The following is an 8,181-nucleotide window of genomic DNA, read 5'->3' as shown; positions in this document are numbered from 1 at the left end:
GGCCTGGGGCGCGTAGGCGGAGGTCGCTGGGCCCGCCCTTGTCCAAAGCGCGGTCTTATGACTGCCCCTGAGTATTGGCTGCCCCCGCCGGCGACGGGCCTCCTCTGTCCCGCAGTGCGCTCGGGAAAGCGCGGTCCGCCACCCGTCTGGCCTTAGCGCCTAGCCGTCGGAGCTGCATTACTTTTAAGTCGTTGCCTGGGCTGTGGAGCTCAAACTTGAGACCCTCGCTCCCGCCCTCACTTGCCCTTCACTTAACCCCAGTGACACTTGTGTGGTGTGGCATTGGGTCTTGACCTTTGAAATTCATGGATTAGATGATATTAAAAGAAGACAGAACTTGGAGAATTAACAGTTTTTCCCCTCTTTTTATTTTGACGGGAAAAAGAAAACGTTTAGTAGCTCGCACCGTTTTTCTAAAGAAGGGCGAGTTTAATACCAAAAGAGTAAAAAAAGGCATAATCTCGGAATAAGGATGGGCACTTAATTTGCATATTGCATTTTAATTAATTAAGTATATAATAAATAATGTCATTTTGGGGCATGCAGGTAACAACCATGAATTAGAACCGCCCTGTTGGAAGGGTGCCTGGGTGGTTCGGTTAAGCTGAGGCTTAACTGATTCCACTCAGGTCATGATTTCAGGGTCCTGGGATCCAGCCCCTCCCCGGACTCCTTGCTCCGCGGGGAGCTGGCTTGAGGATTCTTTTTCCCTCTCACTCTGCCCCTCCCCTCCGCTGTCAATCTCCCTCTAAAAATAAATAAATAAATCTTCAAACCAAAACCCACCACCCTCTTGGAAACCATTGATTTGTCACTGGTCTTGGAGCCAAATTTGGGTTATAAAAACCAACTGCTATTTACTAAGTATCTTTGGGCAAATCACCCTTTAGCAAACTATCCCACTTGAAAAATGGGAGTATATGAAGACTAGAGGTATGTTAAATGCATGGTTTACATTGCTTCATAAAAAACAATTGTGATTGTTCTCACTTACTTGTTTTCCCTGGTTTAAAGACCTAGAGGGCAGTCATCACACATACACATGCCCTTTTATGTTAATGAAATCAAGTTTAAAATAATGTGGAAAAGGGGTGCCCGACTGGCTCAATAGTAGAGCCTGGAACTCTTGATCTCCAGGTACTGAGTTCAGCCTACCTTGGGCACAGAGATTGCTTAAAAAGTAAATAAAAAGATGAAGTTTCTTAAGAAATAATAATGCGGAAGAAATAAAAAGCTAGACGTACCACACCACACTCCCCAAATTGTTTTAAGCAGGGGAAGTGATATATTTTTATGTTTGATTTAGAATAATACTCCTTCCCTGCTCACCACCAACAGGTGAATCCAGTGAATAATTTTTAAAACTGATTTATTATTGACATATATTAGTTTCGGTAGTACAAAATAATGATTGATATATGTATATACTGCAAGAGGATCACCTCAGTAAGTCTAGTTAGTATCTGTCACTATATAATTGCAAATTTTTTCTAATGAGAATGTTGAAGATCTACTCTCTGAGCAACTTTCAAATATGTAATACACACTTTTTATATTTAACTATAATCACCATCTGCACATTAAATACCTATGACATTTTTTAAAAGATTATTTATTTATTTTAGAGAGAGAGTGCGTTCGCATACGAGGCGGGCGGGGTGGGGGGGGGAGGCAGAGGGAGAGGGAGAGAGAGAATCTCAAGCCCACTCAGTGCTGAGTGCAGAGCTCAGGGCTTCATCTCATGACCCTGAGATCATGACCTGAGCCGAAGTCAAGAGCCAGATGCTTAACAGACTGAGCCACTCAGGTGCCCCACTATGACATTTTTGTAACTAGAAATGTGTGCGTTTTTACTGCCTCCCCCCAACCATTCTGTTCTCTGTTTCTATGAGCTCTGTTGCCTTTCTGGGTTTTTTTAATTTTTATTTTTTTAAAGATTTATTTATTTATTTGAGTGAGGGGGGAGGGGCAGAGGGAGAGAATCTTCAAGCAGACTCCCTGCTTTGTGCAGAACCCAGTGCGGGGCTCAGTGCGGGCCTGGATCTCATGACCCATAGATCATGACCTGAGCTGAAACCAAAATTCAGACACTTAACTGATTGAGCCACCCAGGGGCCCCTGTTTTTATTTTGTTTGATTCCACATGTAAGTGAGATCATATGATATTTGTCCTTCTCTGTCTGACTTATCTCACTTAGCATAATGTCCTCTAGGTCCAGTACATCACAAATGGCAAGATTTCATTTTTAATGACTGAATAATATTCCATTGTGTGTGTGTGTGTGTCTGTGTGTGTGTGTGTGTGTGTATTCTTATCCACTCATCAGTTGATAGACATTTAGGTTCTTACCATATCTTTGGGTATTGTAAATAATGCTGCAATGAATATGGGGGTACATACCATTAACCCTTCAACAACATGGGTTTGAATTGTGTGGGTCCACTTATATATGATTTTTTTTCAATAAATAAAGTACAGTACTGTACTGTAAATGTATTTTCTTTTCCTTGGGATTTTTAACATTCTTTTCTTAGTTTATGGTAAGAATATAGTACATAATACATACACCAAATATCTATTGGGGTGGGAGTTGGCATGTCCCTAACTCCCACATTGTTCAAGAGTCAACTGTGTTTTTTTTTTTTTTTTTTTTTGAATTAGTGTTTCATTGTCTTCAGGTAATACCAAGAAGTGGAATTACTGGATCATACGGCAGTTCTATTTTTCAATTTTTTGAGAAACCTCCATACTGTTTTCCAGAGTGGCTGCACCAGTTTGCATTCCCACCAGCAGTGCACAGGGAGTCTTTTTTCTTCACATCCTAACCCAACACTTGTTATTTCTTGCCTTTCTGATTGGTGCGAGGTGATATCTCATTGTGGTTTTGATTTTTATTTCCCCAATGATTAGTGATGTTGAACATTTTTTCGTGTGTCCCAACATTTTTTTCATGTTGGTCATCTGGAAGTCTTCTTTGGAAAACTGTCTATTCAGGTCCTCTGTTCATTTTTTTTTTTTTAAGATTTTATTTATTTATGTGACAGACAGCCAGCGGGAGAGGGAACACAAGCAGGGGGAAGTGGGAGAGGAAGAAGCAGGCTCCCAGTGGAGGAGCCCGATGTGGGACTCGATCCCAGAATGCCGGGATCACGCCCTGAGCCGAAGGCATACGCTTAACCGCTGTGCCACCCAGGCGCCCCCCTCTGTTCATTTTTTAATTGGATTGTTTGTTTTTTGGGGTTGAGTTGAAGTTCTTTATATATTTTGGATATTAACCCCTTTTGGATATATCATTTGCAAATGTCTTCTGCATTCACTAGTTTGCCTTGTTGTTTTGTTGATGATTTCTTTTGACATGCAAAGCTTTTTTTTTTTTTGATGTAGTCCCAATAGTTTGTTTTCTGCTTTTGTTTCCCTTGCCTCAGGAGACATTTCCATAAACACATTGCTAAGGGCAATGTCCAAGAGATTGCTGCTTATGTTTTCTTTCAGGAGTTTTATGGTTTTGGGTCTCATACTTGTCTTTAATCCATTTGGAGTTTATTTTTGTGTGTGATGTAAGAAAGCAGTGCAGCTTCGTTGTTTTGTACGTAGCTGTCCAGTTTTCCCAACACCATTTATTGAAACAACTGTCTTTGCCCCATGTTATAATCTTGCATCCTTTGTCATAGATTAATTGACCATATAAGAGTGGGGCTTATTTCTGGACTCTCTATCCTGTTCCATTGATCTATGTGGCTATTTTTACGCTAGTGCCACACTGTTTCGATTACTATAGCTTTTATATCTTGCAATCTGGGGTTGTGATACGTCCAGCTTTGTTCTTCTCAAGATTGCTCTATTTCAGATCCTTTGCAGTCCACACGAAATCTGGGGTGGGTGGATGTGTAGTAGTATATAATTGTTGTCAGATTCTTCTTTGATGAAGTGTGTAAATTGTTGGTCCCTTCCTTCCCAGAGGAGATTTTTATTAGGTTGCTTTTTCGATTCTATCTTAGCACATTATAGGCATTCTTGGCTATATTCTGGATATGAATTCTTTCTTAGATAAATCTATTGCAAATATCTTCTACTCTGGATTGTTTTCCTATCAATAGTGTCTTTGATGAACTTTGATGAACAGAATTTACTTTCAATGATATCCAATTTACCAATCTTTTCCTTTGTCTTTCGTGTTTCTTGAGGTTGATACCATTATTATCACCCTGTTTTTACAAAGAAGTTAATGGAGGTGCTTGGCACTAGAACTCTCAGGGCCAGGACTAGAGTGAGGCAGGCCTAGGGCAGCGTTGAGTCAGGGTTCTGCAAGTGTGCCCAGTGTCTCCTCATATATTGAGCCCTGGATGCCTCCCTGCCTCAACCTAGCCCTGGCCCTACCAAGGTCTTGAATTACCTCCCTACCTATATCCCTTCCCTGGAGGCTAGAGCAAAATAATTCTAACTGGGTTCTCCGAATTTGCAATTCAGTAGCCTGAAGTTAAGTTTTATTTTACTGGCAAATGAGCGTCCGGCTCAGTCTACCAAAGACGGGTACCCGATGAAAGGGACCCAGGTCTCTGCTCTGCGTACCATGTTCTCAGTCTTCCTGAAGGTGGCTGCGTTTGCTTCAGTCCTAGCAGAGTCTGAGACGCAGAGAGCGTCCCACGACTTACTTAAGGGGAGAATTTCAGAAGCCTCCCAGGAACTTTCAAGAACTGCGGAGGCTCTCTGGTGAGGGGAGGGGCAGATGCTCCCGGGAACCCCTGTGGACTGGATTCTAAGCCGGGCACCGGCGAAAACCTGGATCAAGGATCGCTGGGCCCGGGCGCGCGGAGAGTTATCCCGCCTTTCCCAAACTTCCTTTCCGAGTCTTCGCCCCAGCTCAGGCCGGGCGCAAACTGAAAGTGGAAAACCGCGGGGCTGCCGGCCGCCGAGCGAGCCTCCTTCCCCCGAGACAAGGTGAGTGGGAGGCACTGGGGCTTTTCTAGCTGGAGTGATACTTGGTGGGGACAGGGTCTTGATGCCGGGAAACCAAAGGAGACTTCCTGGTGCGCACGGAAGCTGGGAAGCTGCCCGCCGAACTCGCCGCCGCACGACACCGCCTCTTTGTGCCCAGAAGGGAGTGTGTGTAAGAGAAAGACGGAGTTGTGCGCTGCGAAAGAAGCCGAGTCTGTTTTGGGAAACCTTGGGCAGCGCTTTCCAGAGACACCAGCTGAGATTTAAACCTATCGGGGGCTGGACAAGCACAGGTGGGAGCCCGGGGAAGGCCCGCGGGTCCCCGCCGCCGCCGACTGGGGAGTTCTCACGTCCCTCCCATCTGCCAAGATCCTTCCCAGCCCCACCAGTTCCAGAACCTGACTGTGCCACTGTGTGTTGTGAATTGCATCCTTCTTCCCCACATCTTCGCTGATAATCACTTGTTGCTGGAATTGTGCTGAAGTGGTAGCGATTCTGACTGCCCAGCGATAGCGAGCATTGCGTATTTCGTGGAGAAAATGCCCCGGGGGGAGCCCCCAGACTGGCAGGCTTTCGTTATCCATACGCGACCCATTTTTTCGGGATTTTTGCACCCGATTAGCGCCCGCGAAATAGAGCTAATTTTGTGTAAGATGTGGAAATAACATCGATGTGATTTTCATTTTTTGGGTCTCTTTTTAATGATTTTTGAATATGTAGCAGATGTCACGCAAAATGACTGTTTTCCTTAACATCACAGCTCCCAACAGACTGCCCCCTACTCGCTTCCCCATATCCCTAAAATGCGTGCGGTGACTTGGCTGGTTACATTCATTTGCGGAGTGCATGCGCTCTGGCAGGGTATACGGCAAGTTGGTCTTCAGGACCTCGTTCTCCTTGTCCGCCCTTCTTTCCCTCGGCATGAGACTACCCAGAATCTCATGACCAATCTTGGGCTTGCTCGTGATGTCACACTACAACTAGGGCATTGTGTCTGGTTCACCCCGTGGTCTCTCAAAGGGAGGGCTTTCAGGTGTGTCCCGGCTCTCCGCATCGAATAATCAACGCAGGTATTTGCACACTAAAGGGCAGACCCACCAATCTAGAAGCACCGTTATCTCAATTTCAGAAGTTTCTCCTCTGTCTGCAAGCCACAGGCAATGTCCTAGCGTCAGAGGTTCGTTAAGGTCCGCTCCATTTTTGAAATGCTGTAGTAACTCTTCCTTTGCTGGCTTCCTGCTAGATGGCAGTGTGTAACAGTGAATTAAATACACAGCCTTAACTGTTACTGTTGTCTTCTATTCTTCACTTAAAACTGTTTATACTACAAACAGCACACTTAAAAAAATTAAAACTAGGGATGAATTTAGAAAATAAAGAGCAAGAACATAGTTTGGACAAACAATAATGCTTTTACATATGTGTAAGTATTGCTCAGATGCAGACATTTCCAACCCATGTTTAAATGCCTTCTAAAGGTGGAATGTAAAGTGTTGATTTCAGTGGGAATGCATTATCTAATTGTTCCCTATAAACATTATAGGGTTTCTGAACATGGGTTATTAAACATTTTTTAAAAAGTCTCTATTTACAACGTTTTGCAGATATTGATTTCTTTGAGAATAAAATTTGAGTTTTCAAAAGTTCGTGATGAATTACTAAAGAGAATGATGATAAAGTAACTCTAAACTTGTTATATAGAAATATTTCTTTATATTTACAGAACTCTTGGTTTATGGTGACTCAAGTTGTCTTGATCACTATCTCTTTACTTGATCAGCTTTTCTTCCTTGGAGAGTTTTTGCTCCTGGACGCTATTTGTGGGATTGGAGAGCCTCATTTTGGGATGAAACCCCAGGAGAGCCCCTGGTCCAGCCCTTTGTCTTCGGGCATGTGAAGTGTTAGCCACACTGTGTTGATGTTACTTGACTGGTGTCTCACTCCTGATTATATAAATGATGAAAGCAGATGAGGGATTTCAGTTCAGATCTTTTGCCTGGTAGGAAGGTTGTTACATAGTAACCAATGAATCCTTCTTGGAGAAAGAACAGTTACTAAGAAGACCTTACAAGGAGAAAGATGAGAAAGTCTTACTCTTCAGGAGCTGGCGAAGTTCTTAGTGTGATACAGAATCTTCACAATTTTGTGCCCTCACCTCCTTTTAAAAAAACCTGTTCCCTTTGAATGCTTCTATTTGGGGCTTCATATCAGTCTTTTCTGTTTTTTGCCTTTTTTTTTTTTTTTTTGGTCTGGATGTGTTTTAATTTAGTTTCTATATTAAGTTGCCCCACTAAATGAAGTTGTATTAGTATCACATAATTTGAGTGCTTCAGAATGTCTGGAATTTAACCGTTTAAGAGTGGCATCGCCTGGGACGCCTGGGTGGCTCAGTCATTTAAGCGGCTGCCTTCAGCTCAGATCAGACCCTGGAATCGAGTCCCACATCCGGCTCTTTGCTCATCAGAGAGTCTGTTTCTCTCTCTACCTACTCTGCCTGCTGCTCCCCCTGCTTGTGCTCTCTCTCTCTCTGACAAATAAATAAATGAAATCTTAAAAAAAAAAAAAGTGGCATCACCTCCAGTTCTACAGTAGAGATGCGAAGGTCTCAGGCTGCAAATTCTCCCCCACTCCCCGCTGTTAATCACCAGGCTGGTGTCACGTGACTGCCAGTATCCCTTTATCTCCAGTGTTCTTGATCTGTCTCACCTGAAATGTGTGCTTGGTGGAAGACGATGACCTTCCCAGATAGAAATCTACAACCCTAAGCACTCTAGTAAAAACAAACGCTTAGTGAAATATGAAGTCTTTTTAAAAAGAGCGAGGAAAACAAACACCAATCAATGTCAGTAAAGAAAACTGGATGAAAGTGGAAACTGGAACCACTATGCCATGTTCTCCAGGTGCCCAAGGAACAGGTGCGGGCACTAAGGAAGTCTTCTGTAAATTAAGAGTATATCAGCTTTTTAATGTTCAACAAGTGTTTTATATGCATCCAATAAAGCAACTTTAGAAAGTTTCCTGAAATCTGCCAGCTTCCTGCATTCTTTCCACTGCAGTGATAGAAACAAGCATGATGATATGGATCTAGATCTCCCAGCTTGGCATTGGGAGGGGTAAGGCTGGCCAAAGCAGGGGGTCTGGAGAGTCTAGGAGAATGACTGGGGTAGTGAAGGAGGTTGGATGTGCTAGATAGGGACTAGAGCACAGAACAGGAAGCGACCCTCCAGGAATAGTCAGAACAAAGG

At 43.5% G+C, this 8,181-nt stretch overlaps 1 protein-coding gene across 2 annotated transcripts in view; it reads left to right on the top strand.

The window, feature by feature from the left end:
• Nucleotides 1–4,838: 4,838 nt before the first annotated feature.
• Nucleotides 4,839–8,181, top strand: part of FUT10 (fucosyltransferase 10) — an 85,187-nt gene continuing 81,844 nt past the window's right edge. The window contains exon 1 of one of the 2 annotated variants that reach the window (XM_026508400.4): nt 4,839–4,939. The gene's annotated coding sequence lies outside the window, so the exon portion shown is untranslated. The remainder of the gene's footprint in view (nt 4,940–8,181) is intronic. The other variant, XM_044387511.3, reaches the window with a different exon arrangement.

Source organism: Ursus arctos, unplaced genomic scaffold (assembly GCF_023065955.2).
Source record: "Ursus arctos isolate Adak ecotype North America unplaced genomic scaffold, UrsArc2.0 scaffold_27, whole genome shotgun sequence".
In the NCBI taxonomy this organism is placed as follows: domain Eukaryota; kingdom Metazoa; phylum Chordata; class Mammalia; order Carnivora; family Ursidae; genus Ursus; species Ursus arctos.
The sequence above is the reverse complement of the archived record's forward strand: the minus strand, read 5'-3'. Positions and strand labels throughout refer to the sequence as shown.